The 14,979-nt window shown below is 44.0% G+C and overlaps 1 protein-coding gene and 1 long non-coding RNA gene across 7 annotated transcripts in view; one reads left to right on the top strand and one right to left on the bottom strand.

Annotated features, from left to right (window-relative positions):
* cuedc1 (CUE domain containing 1) overlaps positions 1 to 14,979 on the top strand; it is a 74,385-nt gene that overhangs the window by 13,057 nt on the left and 46,349 nt on the right. Inside the window, exon 3 of one of the 6 annotated variants that reach the window (XM_062960155.1) lies at positions 9,807 to 10,109. The exons of the other annotated variants lie outside the window; for them this stretch is intronic. The gene's annotated coding sequence lies outside the window, so the exon portion shown is untranslated. The remainder of the gene's footprint in view (positions 1 to 9,806; positions 10,110 to 14,979) is intronic. 6 annotated transcript variants of the gene reach the window in all.
* The window catches only part of LOC134293218 (uncharacterized), a 171,062-nt gene that overhangs the window by 127,725 nt on the left and 28,358 nt on the right, over positions 1 to 14,979 (bottom strand). The gene's annotated exons all lie outside the window — the stretch shown is intronic.

Here is a 14,979-nt window from a genome sequence, read left to right as displayed (position 1 = left end):
TGAACCCTGGCTGTCCCTTGGTTGCTAGGAGACCAAGTGGGGAGAGATTAGCCCTCTAAACTGGCAGCAATTGGATAAAAAAAAATTATTGCTCTCCCTCTAATTAGGACTTTATTTTTCTTTTCTATTTGTTGTATCAAACTAGAGGCGTGGATGATGGGTTGTGTTGTTAAATTTCAAGGTGGGGGGGCCTGTAGTTTTGCTGTTTTGTCCAGTGCCCTGATTCCATCACTCTTTCATATATATATATTTTTAGCGTAGCACAATATAAGCATTATTTATTACTATATTGTACTATACCCCGGTAGTGAAGTGTGTTAAAGCACTGAGCTGCTGAACTTGCAGACCGAAAAGTCCCAGGTTCAAATCCTGGAGTGGAGTGTCTACGGACAACTTCGGCTTAGAAATGGAGATGAGCTCCAACCCCCAGAGCCAGACATGACTGGACTTAACGTCAGGGGAAACAGTTACCTTTACCCTACTATACCACTATACTGCAATATTATTAGTAATATCACCTGTAATATATAATATACAATTATAATAGAGTATTATTATATTATATATAACGGCCACATGACCTTGGAGGTGTCTATGGACAACGCTGGCTCTTCGGCTTAGAAATGGAGATGAGCACCAACCCCCAGAGTCAGACATGACTGGACTTAACGTCAGGGGAAACATTTTTCTTTTACCTATAATATTGTATTGCATTATAATAATAATATCAATATTATATGTACAGTAGAGTCTCACTTATCCAACACTCGCTTATCCAACGTTCTGGATTATCCAATACATTTTTGTAGTCAATGTTTTCAATACATTGTGATATTTTGGTGCTAAATTCGTAAATACAGTAATTACTACATAGCATTACTGCATATTGAATTACTTTTTCTGTGAAATTTGTTGTATAACATGATCTTTTGGTGCTTAATTTGTAAAACCATAACTTAATTTGGTGTTTAATAGGCTTCTCCTTAATCTCTCCTTATTATCCAACATATTCGCTTATCCAACATTCTGCCAGCCCGTTTACGTTGGATAATATACAGGAGTGAGTGAGGAGTGAGGTTGAATGGGCCTTAAGAAGCATTGCTAATAACAAGGCAGCAGGAGACAATGGACTGTTTAAAATCTGTTTAAAATCTTAGAATCATAGAATCATAGAATAGTAGAGTTGGAAGAGACCACATGGGCCATCTAGTCCAACCCCCTGCTAAGAAGCAGGAAATCGCATTCAAAGCACCCCCGACAGATGGCCATCCAGCCTCTGCTTAAAAGCCTCCAAAGAAGGAGCCTCCACCACGGCCCCGGGGAGAGAGTTCCACTGTCGAACAGCCTTTCTCACAGTGAGGAAGTTCTTCCTGATGTTCAAGTGGAATCTCCTTTCCTGTAGTTTGAAGCCACTGTTCCATTGCATCCTAGTCTGCAGGGCAGCAGAAAACAAGCTTGCTCCCTCCTCCCTTTGACTTCCCCTCACATATTTGTACATGGCTATCATGTCTCCTCTCAGCCTTCTCTTCTGCAGGCTAAACATGCCCAGCTCTTTAAGCCGCTCCTCATAGGGCTTGTTCTCCAGACCCTTAATCATTTTAGTCGCCCTCCTCTGGACGCTTTCCAGCTTGTCAACATCTCCCTTCAACTGTGGTGCCCAAAATTGGACACAGTATTCCAGGTGTGGTCTGACCAAGGCAGAATAGAGGGGGAGCAGGACTTCCCTGGATCTAGATGCTATTCCCCTATTGATGAGGCCAGAATCCCGTTGGCTTTTTTAGCAGCCGCATCACATTGTTGGCTCATGTTTAACTTGTTGTCCACGAGGACTCCAAGGTCTTTTTCGCACACACTGCTGTCAAGCCAGGTGTCCCCCATTCTGTATCTTTGATTTCCATTTTTTCTGCCGAAGTGAAGTACAGTAGAGTCTCACTTATCCAACGTAAACGGGCCGGCAGAACGTTGGATAAGCGAATATGTTGGAAAATAATGAGAGATTAAGGAAAAGCCTATTAAACATCAAATCAGGTTATGATTTTACAAATTAAGCACCAAAACATCATGTTAGACAACAAATTTGACAGAAAAAGTAGTTCAATACCCAGTAATGCTATGTAGTAATTACTGTATTTACAAATTTATCACCAGAATATCATGATATATTGAAAACATTGACTACAAAAATGTGTTGGATAATCCAGAACGTTGGATAAGCGAGTGTTGGATAAGTGAGACTCTACTGTATCTTGCATTTGTCCCTGTTGAACTTCATTTTGTTAGTTTTGGCCCATCTCTCTAGTCTGTCAAGATCGTTTTGAATTCTGCTCCTGTCTTCTGGAGTGTTAGCTATCCCTCCCAGTTTTGTGTCATCTGCAAACTTGATGATCGTGCCTTCTAACCCTTCGTCTAAGTCGTTAATAAAGATGTTGAACAGAACCGGGCCCAGGACGGAGCCCTGTGGCACTCCACTTGTCACTTCTTTCCATGATGAAGACGACACATTGGTGAGCACCCTTTGGGTTCGTTCGCTTAGCCAATTACAGATCCACCTAACCGTAGTTTTGTCTAGCCCACATTTTACTAGTTTGTTTGCCAGAAGGTTGTGGGGGACTTTGTCGAAGGCCTTACTGAAATCCAGGTACGCTACATCCACGGCATTCCCTGTATCGACCCAACTCGTAACTCTATCGAAAAAAGAGATCAGATTTGTCTGGCATGACTTGTTTTTGGTAAATCCGTGTTGACTATTAGCAATGACCGCATTTGTTTCTAAGTGTTTGCAGACCACTTCCTTAATGATCTTTTCCAGAATTTTGCCTGGTATTGATGTGAGGCTGACCGGACGGTAATTGTTTGGGTCGTTCTTTTTTCCCTTCTTGAAGATAGGGACCACATTCGCCCTCCTCCAATCTGCTGGGACTTCTCCCGTTCTCCAAGAACTCTCGAAGATAATTGCCAGTGGTTCTGAAATAACTTCCGCTAGTTCCTTCAGTACTCTTGGGTGTAGCTGATCTGGCCCTGGGGACTTGAATTCGTTTAGAGAGGCCAAGTGTTCCTGGACAACTTGTTTCCCTATTTGGGGTTGGATTTCCCCCAATCCTTCGTCCATTCCGTGTTGCTGAGGTTGAAGATGGCTTTCTTTTTCTGAGAAGACCGAGGCAAAGAAGGCATTAAGTAGTTCTGCCTTTTCCCTGTCCCCTGTCGCCATCACCCCATCTTCTCCTTGCAATGGCCCTATCGCCTCCTTTTTCTTCCTTTTTCTACCAACGTAAGCAAAAAAGCCTTTTTTGTTGTTTTTTATGTCCCTGGCAAGCCTGAGCTCATTTTGCGCTTTAGCCTTGCGAACCTTTTCCCTACAGGTGTTGGCTATACGTTTGAATTCTTCTTTGGTGATTTCTCCCCTTTTCCACTTCTTGTGCATGTCACTTTTGAGCTTTAGCTCAGTTAGAAGTTCTTTGGACATCCATTCTGGCTTCTTTGCACTTGTCTTATTTTTCTTCTTTGTTGGCACTGTTTGCATTTGCGCCTTGAGTATTTCACTTTTGAAAAACTCCCATCCATCCTTAACTCCCTTGTTTTTTAATATCGGCGTCCATGGAATGCCACTCAGTAATTCCTTCATTTTTTGGAAGTCAGCTCTCTTAAAGTCCAGAATGCGTGTTTGACTTGTCTTAGTTTCAGCATTCCTTTGTATTGCAAACTTCAGGAGCACATGGTCACTTGCCCCTAAGGATCCAACCACTTCAACTGTATTGATCAGGTCTTCCACATTTGTTAAGATTAGATCAAGAGTTGCTGATCCCCTTGTTGCCTCTTCTACCTTCTGGACCATAAAATTATCTGCAAGGCAAGTGAGGAATTTGTTGGACTTTGTACTCTTGGCTGAGTTTGTTTTCCAGCAGATATCGGGATAATTGAAATCGCCCATGACTACTATATCTCTTCTTTGTGCCTGTTTGGTCAGCTGTTGACAGAAGGCTTCATCAAGTCCTTCATCCTGACTCGGAGGTCTGTAGTAGACACCCACGACAAGATCTTTTTGAGTCCCGGTTCCCTTGATTCTTATCCAGATGCTTTCAAGCTGGTTTCCCGGATTACAGTCTTGCATTTCTTCTGCAACGTAACAGTTTTTGACATATAAAGCTACTCCCCCTCCTCTCCCCTTTGTTCTATTTCTGTGAAAGAGGTTATAGCCCTCAATGGTTAAATTCCAGTGATGGGAGTCATCCCACCAGGTTTCAGTGATGCCTATGACATCGTATGTGTGGTGCTGTGCTAGGAGTTGGAGTTCGTCTTGCTTATTTCCCATGCTCTGAGCATTAGTGTAAAGACATGTAAGCCCCTGTGACCTCCCCTCGAACTGTTTATTTGGGATTATTGTGCTCTCTGTACTTGGTCCTTGCTGTGTTTGTGCAGCCCTCCGTTTAGCCTTTCGGCGGTTCCCTGTGGTCGTGGGTAATATAGTGTTCGCCAGGCTGTTGTTCCCCTCCCCCAGTGGATCTAGTTTAAAGTGCGCCTGATGAGGTTTGTGAGTCTGTGTGCAAAAAGATGTTTTCCTACTTGTGTGAGATGCACCCCATCGCTTGCCAGTAGTCCATCCTCTTGGAAGAGTAGACCATGGTCAAGGAAGCCAAAATGCTCCTCTTGACACCATTTTCTGAGCCAGTTATTGACCTGTACTATTTTTCCGGCCCTTGTAGAGCCGTGTCCTACAACAGGGAGGAGGGATGAAAAGATCACATGTACATTATACAGTTTTAGCTTTGTTCCCAGAGCTCGAAAATCATTTGTGATCTTTTGAAAAGTATGCCTAGCGGTGTCATTGGTACCTACATGAATCAACATAAGGTGGGGAGGGTGATGGGGCTTTAGGAGCCTGCTGAGCCTCTGAGTGATATGGTGTATTTTTGCCCCCGGGAGGCAGCATGTTTCTCGAGCCATCCCATCCGGTCTGGAAATGATGGCTTCCGTTCCTCTAAGGAGGGAGTCACCTACTACCAAGACCTGTTTCCTTTGAGGATTGACAGGGTCCCTTTTGTGCAAGACAGTGTGTATGTCCCCTGAAGAGTGTTCCTGTTGAAGTGAATCATGTAGGTGTAAAGTGTTGTCCTCCTCCTCAACATCCCCAGTGCATTCATCAATGACAATCCATTGAGATACATCCGAGAGCCCATTACTCTCCCAAGGATGTTCCTGTTGCTCCTGGTCTATGATTGGGGATGGAGCATTTGCATGATTACATAAGTGTGGCTGTGGTGATGCACTGTCCCCGTCAGGGCTATCCCCTGCGCATTGATCCAGGGTGGTCCACTGAGTGGTATCTAAGAAACTGTGGTCCTCCACAAGATGTGTTTCCTGATTGTATGTTAATGATGTAAGAATTTCAAATCTGTTGTGTAAATGCAGCTGAGCAGAGGAGTTCTGCGGAGGCTGCCTGGTCCTGCGTCTCCTTCTATGGGTGACCTCCTTCCAAGCCTGAGGGTTGTCTACCTTTGAGTTGATCTCCCCATAAGGTTCCTGATCATGGTCTTGGTGGTGTTGGTGTGATGCAGGCTGCTGATCTACAGCAGCGTGTTGTGCAGTGTCCAAGAAGAGCTCGAGTGCCTGAATGTCCTTAAGGGTCTTAATACGGTGCTCGAGCTGTTGGATCCTCTGCTCCATCAGAGTCATCTGTTTGCATTTGGAGCAGATGTAGTTGTCTAGTTTTTGTGTGAAAAAGCGGAACATGCCACAGCTGGTGCATGTGATGGGAATGTTTTGCTTTTGTTGCATCTTTTGGTGAGCGTGGTGGCCAAGTGGGATCTTTGTACAGTTAAGTAATATGCACGCACTTTATGTGCAAACTGCAACAAACCACCTCTTTGTGTATTTGTTTATGTTGCTTTGTTTCCTGTATGTACTGCAAAGGATAGTTAGTAAAGGTGCCTTTTTCGTGCGCGCCGTCAGGCGCGCGCGACACTGGCAAATAAAGCTTTCCCAGAAACTCAATTAACAGGGGACAATGCCTGCTGTCAATCAACTTAAGTACCTGGCTCTCTTTCAACACAACAGTCACACAACAGTTAGACTTTGACCACAGGAGCCAAGCCCACACTCAGTTTAAAATCTTAGCCAAATCTTAGCCAAATCCTACCTGAAGCCAGGGAGCAAAAATGTCCTCCTGCTGCCTCTGCTTCTGCGAGAACCAACTGCCCTTCTGGGATCAGGCTCTGGCAGAAACTCACACTGGCAAATAAAGCTTTCCCAGAAACTCAATTAACAGGGGACAATGCCTGCTGTCAATCAACTTAAGTACCTGGCTCTCTTTCAACACAACAGTCACACAACAGTTAGACTTTGACCAAAGGAGCAAGCCCACACTCAGTTTAAAATCTTAGCCAAATCTTAGCCAAATCCTACCTGAAGCCAGGGAGCAAAAATGTCCTCCTGCTGCCTCTGCTTCTGCGAGAACCAACTGCCCTTCTGGGATCAGGCTCTGGCAGAAACTCACACTGGCAAATAAAGCTTTCCCAGAAACTCAATTAACAGGGGACAATGCCTGCTGTCAATCAACTTAAGTACCTGGCTCTCTTTCAACACAACAGTCACACAACAGTTAGACTTTGACCACAGGAGCAAGCCCACACTCAGTTTAAAATCTTAGCCAAATCTTAGCCAAATCCTACCTGAAGCCAGGGAGCAAAAATGTCCTCCTGCTGCCTCTGCTTCTGCGAGAACCAACTGCCCTTCTGGGATCAGGCTCTGGCAGAAACTCACACTGGCAAATAAAGCTTTCCCAGAAACTCAATTAACAGGGGACAATGCCTGCTGTCAATCAACTTAAGTACCTGGCTCTCTTTCAACACAACAGTCACACAACAGTGGAAGAACTGTTTAAAATTTTGGAAGATGATGCTGTCAAGGTGATGCATGCCATATGCCAGCAAATACGGAAAACACAAGAATGGCCATCAGATTGGAAAAAATCTATTTATATCCCCATACCCAAAAAGGGAAGAGCTAAAGACTGCTCAAACTTCCGTACAGCGGCACTTATTTTCCATGCCAGGAAGGTAATGCTCAAGATCCTGCAAGGCAGACTTCAGCAAGACATGGAGCGAGAGTTGCCAGATGTCCAAGCTGGGTTCAGAAAAAGCAGAGGAACCAGAGACCAAATTGCCAATATCCGGATGCTGGATCATGGAGGAAGCCAGGGAGTTTCAGAAAAACATCTACTTCTGTTTTATTGACTCTTCTAAAGCCTTCGACTGTGTGGATCGTAATAAACTATGGCATGTTCTTGGTGGTCTGGGGAGACCAAGTCACCTTGTCTGTCTCCTGAGGAATCTGTATAAAGACCAAGTAGCCACAGTCAGAATAGACCACGGAACAACAGACGGGTTCCAGACTGGGAAAGGAGTGCGGACATCAGGGCTGCATACTATCGCCCTCCCTATTCAACTTGTACGCAGATCACATCATGAGGAATCCAAGGGTGGAGTTAAAATTGCTGGAAGAAACATTAACAACCTTAGATATGCAGATGATAACACTCTGATGGCCGAAAGCGAGGAGGAGCTGAGGAGCCTTATCACCAAGGTGAAAGAAGAAAGTGCAAAGATCATGGCAATCAGACCAAAAGATAACGCAAATAGAAAGGAGAAAACGTGGAGGCAGTGACAGACTCTGTATTTCTAGGCGCAAAGATCACTGCAGCCAGGAAATCAGAAAACTATACTTCTTGGGAGGAGAGCAATGGCCAATCTTGACAAAACAGAGACATCACACTGGCCACGAAGGTCCGCATAGTTAAAGCAATGGTATTCCCCATAGTAACCCGTGGATGCGAGAGCTGGACTGTAAGGAAGTTTGAGCGAAGGAAGAGAGATGCTTTTGAACTCTGGTGCTGGAGGAAAATCCTGAGAGTGCCTTGGACCTTGGCAAGAAGATCCAACCAGCTCATCCTCCAGGAAATAATGCCCGACTCCTCACTGGAGGCAAAGCTGAAGTATTTTGGCCACATCATGAGGAGACAGGAAAGCTTGGAGATCACAATGCTGGGGAAAATGGAAGGAAAAAAGAAGAGGGGCCGACCAAGGGCAATATGGATAGACAGTATCCTTGAGGTGACTGGCTCGACCTTGAAGGAACTGGGGGCGGCAACGGCCAACAGGGAGCTCTGCCCTGGCCTGGTCCATGAAGTCACGAAGAGTCGGAAACGAGTGTGCGATTGAAGAAGAAGACGACTATATAAAATGGCATCAGGGCAGCGGACATAACAACAAAACTACAGGCCCCCCAACCTCTAAATTTGACAACACAACCCATCATTCACGGCTCTAGGTTGATACAACAAAAAGAAAAGAAAAATAAAGTCCTAATTAGAGGGAGAGGAATAATTGTTTTTATCCAATTGCTGCCAGTTACAAGGCTAAGTTCCACCCACTTGGTCTCCTAGCAACCCACTCAGCCCAGGAGACAGGCAAAGTTAGGCCTCAGGCCTCTTCCACACTGCCTATAAGATACAGATTATCTGATTTTTACTGGATTATATTGCAGTGTAGACTCAAGGCCCTTCCACTCAGCTATATTACCCATTTAGAATCTTATATTATCTGCTTTGAACTGGATTATCTTGAGTCCACACTGCCAGATAATTCACTTCAGTGTGCATTGTATACAGCTGTGTAGAAGGGGCAGTTCTAGGCAGATAATATAAGATTACAAATATACAGTAGAGTCTCACTAATCCAATATAAACAGTGTCCTCTATCCTCACCACTTTCACAGTACACAAACAACCAAATGCATACTAAACAACCATACAACAGACATTCAATACCACCACTACATCAACAATTTCTCACCAACACCACCAGACAACACCACAGCAACGCGTGGCCGGGCACAGCTAGTATATTCTATTATTAGTATAGCATAACATTAGTATTATATATTGTTACTAGCTATGCCTGACCACGCGTTGCTGTGGCGTTGTCTGGTGGTGTTGGTGAGAAATTGTTGAGGTAGTGGTGGTATTGAATGTCTGTTGTATGGTTGTCTTTATGTTTAGTATGCATTTGGTTGTTTGTGTACTGTGAAAGTGGTGAGAGTAGAGGGGGTCTATGTCCCTGTGTAGTATTGTATAGTATTTATACGTTGTCCATGTGTTGTGAGTGCTTGGATTGTGTCCTGCTGCATAGTAGAAAGGGTTGGGCTGGATGGCCCTTAGGGGTCTCTCCAAACTCTTGTGCCTGTCCCCTGGGCTGAGTGGGTTGCTAGGAGACCAAGTGGGTGGAACTTAGCCTTGTAACTGGCAGAAATTAGATAAAAACAATTATTCCTCTCCCTCTAATTAGGACTTTATTTTTCTTTTCTTTTTGTTGTATCAACCTAGAGCCGTGAATGATGGGTTGTGTTGTCAGATTTCGAGGTTGGGGGGCCTGTAGTTTTGTTGTTTTGTCCGCTGCCCTGATGCCATCACTCTTTTATATATATAGATATTGACACAGGAGACATGGTGAAATGGTGTCTTCCAGTATTCTTCCTCTCTTCTCTGGACCAGTGGAGATCCAGACAAGAGAGTAGGAATACTACTGGCAAAAGGTCCTTTTGGAAAATGAAAACATGGCATCGTCGTCTCGGTCGTCTCCAGAGCTGTAATTCAGACTCTGCCTCTTTAAGGCAGGGTTCCCTTTGAGACAGCTGGTGCCATTCCATCCCTTTTTAATCCCTTCTGCCTCTCATTTGCATTTGGCTTAGTGAATGACCTAGCCTACTTCCTGTGCGACTACAAAGGTTCCCAATTACAATTGTCTCTTTTTTAGGAGCTTGGTTTTGTCCCGCTGCAGAGAAGGTTGTGGAGGCTTTTGAGCTACACAGAAGCCTTCCCCAGGCTTCAGAACATCAAAGCTTGTGCATCGTCTTGGGCTGCTTTGGATCAAAGCAGTTTTACCCTGATGAAAATCCCTTTGGATGGTGCGGCCTGAAATGCTCCTCTCTTCGTGCTCTTCTCCCCGAAGGATGGGCCTCCATGCTCCAGCTTGAACGCGGCACGACCCACAAGTGGGAACCGGGCCTCTTGCCAAGGGGATTCCTAAGGGGGTTCCTCCAACCGGGGCTAATGGAAGGTAATTGCCTCATCCATATTTATCAGCCTTATTTTGTTTCCAGGTAATTAAAACAATGAGATGGCAATGCCAACAAAGCAAGGGTGCCTTTTGGGACCCTAGCATTTGTCATCCATAGCTGCTGTTCTTAAATTATGAAAAAGACACCCCAAATGCCTGTTTCCTTCAAACAATAATAATAATAATATTAATAATAATAGTAATAAAGCACAGCAGACAAATAAACCAGTACAAGAAAGCCACACTACAAACTAGAGCTGACAGCTGGCACAACAAAACATTGCATGGAAAGTTCCTTGACAAAATTGAAGGAAAAGATAAGGAGAAGACCTGGCTCTGGCTCACGAATGGGACCCTGAAGAAGGAGACAGAAGGCCTGATCCTTGCAGCCCAGGAGCAAGACATCAGGACAAAGGCAATTCAGGCCAAGATCGAAAAATCAGCTGATGACCCAAAATGCAGACTGTGCAAGGAAACTGACGAAACCATTGATCATATCCTCAGCTGCTGTAAGAAAATTGCACAGACAGACTACAAACAGAGGCACAACTATGTGGCCCAAATGATTCACTGGAACTTATGCCTTAAGTACTGCCTCCTAGCAGCAAAGAACTGGTGGGATCACAAACCTGCAAAAGTATTGGAAAACGAGCATGCAAAGATACTGTGGGACTTCCGAATCCAGACTGACAAAGTTCTGGAACACAACACACCAGACATCACAGTTGTGGAAAAGAAAAAGGTTTGGATCATTGATGTCGCCATCCCAGGTGACAGTCACATTGACGAAAAACAACAGGAAAAACTCAGCCGCTATCAAGACCTCAAGATTGAACTTCAAAGACTCTGGCAGAAACCAGTGCAGGTGGTGATGGGCACACTGGGTGCCGTGCCAAAAGATCTCAGCCGGCATTTGGAAACAATAGACATTGACAAAATTACGATCTGCCAACTGCAAAAGGGATCTGCAGCATCATCTGAAAATACATCACACAGTCCTAGACACTTGGGAAGTGTTCGACTTGTGATTTTGTGATACGAAATCCAGCATGTCTATCTTGTTTGCTGTGTCATACTGTGTCGTTGTGTCAATAATAATAATAAAGTAAATGCCAGAAAATTGCTGGCGATTCAATCAAGGAGGAAGTTTACACACAAAGCTCGTTGGCAAGGAGATGGAGCGACAGCATTGCCCCGTAGCCAGAACCGATCACGAGCCTCCAAGACGCTGAGGATGAAAAAAGCCTATATCTACCTCTATCTGTGTACAGTGTATGAACGGCATTGAATGATTTGAAAAATCAGCTCTTGAGGTTACCCAGCTGTTTGCAGCCAGAGGAGGAGAGAAGGATCTCCACGTCCTCGGTCCCAGTTGGCCAGTGTCCTGAATGACGCTGTGACCGTTCCCTGGGTAATGATTAGCTTTAAATCTTTCCTTGCTCCAATCTTAATGGACAAAGGCCCGTCCTGCTTAAATAATTTACAGTGCTCCTGCGAGCAAGCAGAGCAAGCAGGCCGAGTTCTATTCAAACTGAGCTCCCGTTTGTTTCCATGGGAACACACACCCTCTTCTTCCTTCCTTCCTTCCTTCCTTCCTTCCTTCCTTCCTTCCTTCCTTGGTGTGGAGCGCTATTTTCCTTCCCGCCGGAGCGGTACCTATTCATCTACTCACATTTACAGTAGAGTCTCGCTTATCCAAGACTCGCTTATCCAAGGTTCTGGATTATCCAAGGCATTTTTGTAGTCAATGTTTTCAATATATCATGATATTTTGGTGCTAAATTTGTAAATATAGTAATTACTACATAGCATTAATGTGTAATGAACTACTTTTTCTGTCTTGGGAAGGTCACAATACGAAATGGCACAGAGAGCCAAAGCAACGAGGGCGAACAGTAGATCCGTTGCAAAGTCCCAGTCCAGTCTTCAGTAACACATACAGGAAACCCAATGGCGCCCAGCAACACCTTGCCACACGCAAGATATAATGGCCAAACAACCCCAATATATCCAGGTCTCCCTGGGCTTCCAAACTATCCACGCCCAAAGAGCAGGTGTCTCAACTTCTTAATCTGAATCAGAACTCCACACAGCCAATGCCCTTGGATCAGGCGTTCCTAATTCCTCATCAGAGTCCCAATCATCCTGCCCATGCCCAACTCTATCCACACCTGTGGACCCCCTCTCACTCCTCCAAGCAGACCAAGTGGGATCTGCTTCTGAAGACACCCAAGCTTCCCCAGCATCAGCAGTATCCATGGGCCCCGATTCGTCCCCAAGCATCTTCGGTGCCCGTGCCCAGTCCATGCCCAATTCCTCCGTTAACACCGGTTCCCCAACATCCATTTCCACCTCAGGATCCCCACATGAATCCTCCTCAGAAGACTCCCCATCAGTCTCCCTTACCGTTTTCCTAAACAAATCCTCCAACGAGCCCTCTTCGCGAGGGTTTTTCCTTCCTCTCCTGATCCCACCACTATCATCCACAGTCTCTGAAGGCGCATTCACAACATTTTCAGTCTTAAAAAGAGGGCTGAAAAACTAGGCTTATACTCAAGTATACACAGTAAATATATTAAATCTATATATATAAAAGAGTGATGGTATCACGGCAGCGGACAAAACAACAAAAGTAAACACCCCACAACCTCGAAAATTGACAGCAAAACCCCTCATCCATGCCTCTATGTTGATACAACAAAAAGAAAAGAAAAATAAAGTCCTAATTAGAGGGAGAGGAATAATTGTTTTTATCCAATTGCTGCCAGTTAGAAGGCTAAGCTCCGCTCACTTGGTCTCCTAGCAACCCACTCAGCCCAGGGGACCCTTTACCTTAACTACCACCAATTCCTCAATACTTTATTTCCCATACCACCATACTTCTCCACAGCAACGCGTGGCCGGGCACAGCTAGTAAATTATAAATAAATATAAATAGACTGGCAGAAGCTAGAGCTGACACTGGAAGCTCATTACACTCCCCGGATTCAAACCGCCGACCTTTCGGTCTGCAAATTCAGCAGCTCAGCAGTTTAACCCGCCATGCCACCGGGGGCTCCATGTTACTAAATTTTTTTTAAAAAAATTGTAGCTTCCAACTAGAAACAGACTGAACCGAATCCCATTCATATTATGGACTCGATCTCGAGCCCTAGCTTCCTAAATGTCGCTACCTCCACGTTCTTGCTGTCCTCCTTTCCTAGAAACCTGATTTCGTGTTCAAATTCTCTCAACTATTTGAAGAATGTGGTCCTACTGAGACTGAATTCCTTTCCCATGCAGCAGATCGAGAGCAGGCCCGCTAACCCATGGCGCTTTTCAATTAACTACCGTCTCTTTTTTCATTAATCGAGGCTTAATTTAGAACGATAGAGGACTTACATTCCAGTGTATTAGATGCAGCAGAACAAATGGTTGTGTTGGTGGGACACTGTACACTCCTTCTCATCCTCATCCTCAGAGTGATTTTGCTTCGGGGATATTTTCAAAATATTTGCAACTCGGGGCTGGTTGAATGCACGGGTGCAAAACCCAAATGGGCCCCAGGTGACGGATCCCTTGATTCCATGGGACGGAGTCATGATAGTTAAAGTGGTATCGAGCTGCTTTAATTGTGCTGTGTGAACAGACCATTAGAGGATCAATTCTTGGGTGTGTGTGTGTCCCCGGAGGGCTTATCCATTTGATTGCCTTCTGATTGCTTTTTCTTTTTGTGGCCTTTGCAGTATTTATTTATTTGTATTTATTTACAATATTTATATTCCACACTCCTCACAAGGATTTAACCCGCTGTGCCTTTAGTCAGTCACTCCTTTAAATAATAGTAGTAGTAGTAGTAGTAGTAATAATAATAATAATACAGTAGAGTCTCACTTATCCAACACTAGCTTACGTTCTGGATTATCCAACGCATTTTTGTAGTCAATGTTTTCAATGCATTGTGATATTTTGGTTCGAAATTCGTAAATACAGTAGAGTCTCACTTATCCAACACTAGCTTACGTTCTGGATTATCCAACGCATTTTTGTAGTCAATGTTTTCAATGCATTGTGATATTTTGGTTCGAAATTTGTAAATACAGTATAGAGTCTCGCTTATCCAACACTGGCTTACGTTCTGGATTATCCAACGCATTTTTGTAGTCAATGTTTTCAATGCATTGTGATATTTTGGTTCGAAATTCGTAAATACAGTAGAGTCTCGCTTATCCAACACTGGCTTACGTTCTGGATTATCCAACGCATTTTTGTAGTCAATGTTTTCAATGCATTGTGATATTTTGGTTCGAAATTCGTAAATACAGTAGAGTCTCGCTTATCCAACACTGGCTTACGTTCTGGATTATCCAACGCATTTTTGTAGTCAATGTTTTCAATGCATTGTGATATTTTGGTTCGAAATTCGTAAATACAGTAGAGTCTCGCTTATCCAACACTGGCTTACGTTCTGGATTATCCAACGCATTTTTGTAGTCAATGTTTTCAATGCATTGTGATATTTTGGTTCGAAATTCGTAAATACAGTAGAGTCTCGCTTATCCAACACTGGCTTACGTTCTGGATTATCCAACGCATTTTTGTAGTCAATGTTTTCAATGCATTGTGATATTTTGGTTCGAAATTCGTAAATACAGTAGAGTCTCGCTTATCCAACACTGGCTTACGTTCTGGATTATCCAACGCATTTTTGTAGTCAATGTTTTCAATGCATTGTGATATTTTGGTTCGAAATTCGTAAATACAGTAGAGTCTCGCTTATCCAACACTGGTTTCGTTCTGGATTATCCAACGCATTTTTGTAGTCAATGTTTTCAATGCATTGTGATATTTTGGTTCGAAATTTGTAAATACAGTAGAGTCTCGCTTATCC

Source organism: Anolis carolinensis, unplaced genomic scaffold (genome assembly GCF_035594765.1).
Source record: "Anolis carolinensis isolate JA03-04 unplaced genomic scaffold, rAnoCar3.1.pri scaffold_7, whole genome shotgun sequence".
NCBI classification, from domain to species: Eukaryota; Metazoa; Chordata; class Lepidosauria; order Squamata; family Dactyloidae; genus Anolis; species Anolis carolinensis.
This window is presented reverse-complemented; position numbering and strand designations above follow the sequence as displayed.